The sequence below is a fragment of the Lytechinus pictus genome, chromosome 2 (assembly GCF_037042905.1).
Source record: "Lytechinus pictus isolate F3 Inbred chromosome 2, Lp3.0, whole genome shotgun sequence".
Taxonomy (NCBI): domain Eukaryota; kingdom Metazoa; phylum Echinodermata; class Echinoidea; order Temnopleuroida; family Toxopneustidae; genus Lytechinus; species Lytechinus pictus.
In genome coordinates, this window is record NC_087246.1 from 34,270,240 (window position 1) to 34,274,160 (window position 3,921).

Sequence of the window (3,921 nt, forward strand, 5' to 3'; positions counted from 1 at the left end):
GGCCCAGCACGCTTCCGCCGCGCCACTCTGCTTTTTGGGAATTACTGGGATATCTCCACATAATTCAATGTAAATGATAATTATATAAGAATATGAGGAATAACGTGAAAATAAATAGTTGCGAAATCATACATATAGCAGGTCAGATTTCTTATTCATGGGTCAATATAACTTAGTCATTTTTGCTTAACTTTGTTTCTAATAAGTCAAGATATATGACTTTATTCCTTTTCAATCAAATATATTAAACCACCAGTAAAAAGGAAAAAATATATACTAGCAGAGCGAGGTTTCGATCCTCGGACCTCTGGGTTATGGGCCCAGCACGCTTCCGCTGCGCCACTCTGCTTCATTGGAATTTCAATGAATCCTCCACATAATTCAATGTAAATGATAAAAGATTTCGCATTCAACGGTCAATATAACTTAGTCATTTTGCATAACTTCATTTTATTAAGTCAAAGGAAATATGATGTTATTTCTTTTTAATCAAAAATATTAAACCACCAGTAAAGAGGAAAAAATATATATTAGCAGAGGGAGGTTTCGATCCTCGGACCTCTGGGTTATGGGCCCAGCACGCTTCCGCTGCGCCACTCTGCTTCATGAGAAATACAAAGATATCTCCACATAATTCAATGTAAATGATAATTATATAAGAAGGAATGAAATGAAAATAAAGTTGCGAAAACATACATTTAGCAGAATAGATTTCGCATTCAACGGTCAATATAACTAAGTCATTTTGCGTAACTTTGTTTTTATTAAGTCAAAAGAAATATGGCGTTATATATTTTCAATTTAATATATTAAACGATCAGTAAAGATGAAAAAAATATGTTAGCAGAGCGAGGTTTCGATCCTCGGACCTCTGGGTTATGGGCCCAGCACGCTTCCACTGCGCCACTCTGCTTCACGATAAATACCATCTCTTTTCATAATGATTGCAATTATGAGAATAATCTGTTAAAACAATGGACAACAAGAAACAATTCAAAAAAATTAGCAGAGTGATTCTTTAAGACTTTTTATTCATTATCTAGCGCAGAAATACTTCCTTTTTTAACTGAACATAATTTTATTAACGAAAAAAGGGTGTATTAGCAGAGCGAGGTTTCGATCCTCGGCCCTCTGGGTTATGGGCCCAGCACGCTTCCGCTGCGCCACTCTGCTTCACGATAAATACCAGTCTCTTTTCATAATGATTGCAATTATGAGAATAATCTGTAAAAACAATGGACAACAAGAAACAATTAAAAAAAATTAGCAGAGTGATACTTTAAGACTTTTTATTCATTATCTAGCGCAGAAATACTTCCTTTTTTAACTGAACATAAGTTTATTAACGAAAAAAAAGTGTATTAGCAGAGCGAGGTTTCGATCCTCGGACCTCTGGGTTATGGGCCCAGCACGCTTCCGCTGCACCACTCTGCTTCACACGGCTATTGATCAGTAATAACATGGTTTTAAATAAAATCATCTTCGGGTATAACATTATGGCCATCTTTTTTCTAATACTACAATTGTATTCAAATCCATTCTGCCACCCACCTTGTTATGAATAAAATATGGGTAGGAAAGCTCGATATTATCCTCCAGTTCTAAAAATTATTTTGGAGAGGAGCCGTGGTGTAGTGGTTCTGACTCTCGCCTTGTAAACAGAGTGTCGTTTGTTCGAATCCCACCGCGGTCTGACGTTCTTTGGCAAGGCGTTAATTCACACTTTGCCACACTCGACCCAGGTGCGAAATGGGTACCCGGTAGGATGTAGCTTGTCCAGTACTGTGTGCGCGTCACCGGCGACTGACTGGAATACTCCCCAGGGAGAGGAGGATGTGCACACATTGTGTGCGGGAATGACTGATTGAATCCAATGACCGGGGTAATAATATATCTGTAAAGCGCTTAGACACGTCGTTCCGATGTATTAAGCGCTAATAAAAAAGCGGGTTATTACTATTTTAATACGATTTAATCAAATAATTTATCATTTCCTTTTAACATGTCTGATAAAAAACCCTGTGTCGAGGAAAAACTTTGAATTTCCTTAAAATAAAATTTACAGAAATCATTAATGCGTGTTTTGGCATTATAATTTTTTTAATAACTATTGAAATGTACCAGCATTATCGTAAAGTAGTCAACGGAATATCTAATTTGAATATTGTAGATTGCTCTACCCTGCGGTAAATAACTGATAATTTCTTTTTAATCCCTGGGTAAAGGAAAAACTTTGATTTCCCCAAAATATAATACAGAAATAATTAATTCGTGTATTGGCATTATGTCCTTTTTTAAACAATGAAATGTACCAGCATTATCTTGATATAGTCAATAGAATATTTCCATTTTATTATTGTAGATTCCTCTACCCTACCATTCTTATAGAAACACTTTCTATCAAACAGTACTCTAATAACGAAAATAGCAGGTCCTATATTGGTTGATATCAATAGATACAGTTCCCACTTGAAAAATTAATGAAATGAAGGCTTTCAAAATAAGAAAAGAATTACAGAAAAAAAGGGAAGGTCGTGCATTCAAAAGATATATTCGCCGGTCGCTGTATCATACGAGGCACTCGGGAATATCTGGGTGAAATGCATAATGGATAATAAACTTATATCAAATTGCAGAAGAAGTGGGTTAGGGCACTCACCGTACGTACTGTCGATTGGTTTTCTCTATTTAGGATGTGACATAGATTCTATACCAGGGACAAAAGAATAAAAGATGACCGGGAAACTCTGGACAGGGAGTACCTCCCACCTCCCTGCACTGACGCTATGAGGTAAAAAATAAATACAAATATTTTTATGCTCACTTGTAAATAAATCAACATTATGAATTTAAATGTTATGCAAATTTTGAAGGAATAAAGGGCTACTCCAGACTGAATATATAATCATTTGATTTTGATGAATAGAGGAAACGTACATAAATAACCACAAAAATGCATCTGAACTGAGTAAAATATAACGAAGTTATGAAATTTGATGTTTTGGATATTTCGAGTGAAACAGTTATATGAATGTCATTTTCAATATTCAATAAACAGGTTAAATATGTTATTATCATTATCATTATTATCATTATAAGAACTGGTTATTTTAGAGGCATCCAGTCCTGCGTTTAGAACTAACTTTTAGTACCCTTAGGTAACAGTTTACCCATCGGATATACATGGCGACACGCATACAGCCGTTCACCGCGGAATGATTGAAAAACTGAGAGCTAAGATTCGATGACACTGTTCTTTATTATCTGGTTTCGATGGAATTTCCTCGGTGTTTTTCAGGATTCGTGAATTTATCTAGAAGATTGATAATAGCAGCAATATCCTTCATAAAATGTATGAGGCAAGTTAATACATACAATTTGACGGATATAGATAATTGTCTTGACCTTGCTTATCTTCCTGATCTTATCATTCTTTCTGTTTTGTCTAGGTCCAGGTCTTGTTCTTATTCTAGCACTTTTCGTGCTCTTGTTCTTGTTCAAGTTATTCTTGTCATTTTGTGTTGGAACTTAATCCTGCAGACCTATTTGTTATTGTTGTTCTTATACGTGTTCATGGTCTTGTTGTCCCTCTGTTCCTATTCTTGATCTTGGTCTTGTTATCCTTCTTTCTCTTGTCCTAGCTCTTGTTCTCTGTCTTGAAGTTTTTTTCTTTACTTGTACTTGATGTTCCTTAATTATTTTTTTTTGCATTTGCATTCTTTTAATAATTTCATGTCAAAAAATTCGCTGCTCCTGTTTTTGTCCTTGTTCGGGCTATTGCTCACATTCCACACCTTGTTCTTATTGGTGTTCTTATTCATCATGGCGACTGGTGGTAAAGGTAGGACGAGGTGACTTTATGGAGCCTCATCAAAGAGTCAAGCTCATCATATTTCATAATTTATTCGCAGTGGTTGACTA

General features: G+C 35.6%; 1 non-coding gene across 1 annotated transcript; it reads right to left on the reverse strand.

Moving 5' to 3' along the window:
- Positions 1-841: 841 nt before the first annotated feature.
- Positions 842-913, reverse strand: TRNAM-CAU (transfer RNA methionine (anticodon CAU)). Its single transcript has one exon. It is a non-coding gene; the product is annotated as a tRNA-Met (tRNA).
- Between the last annotated feature and the right edge of the window lie 3,008 nt (positions 914-3,921).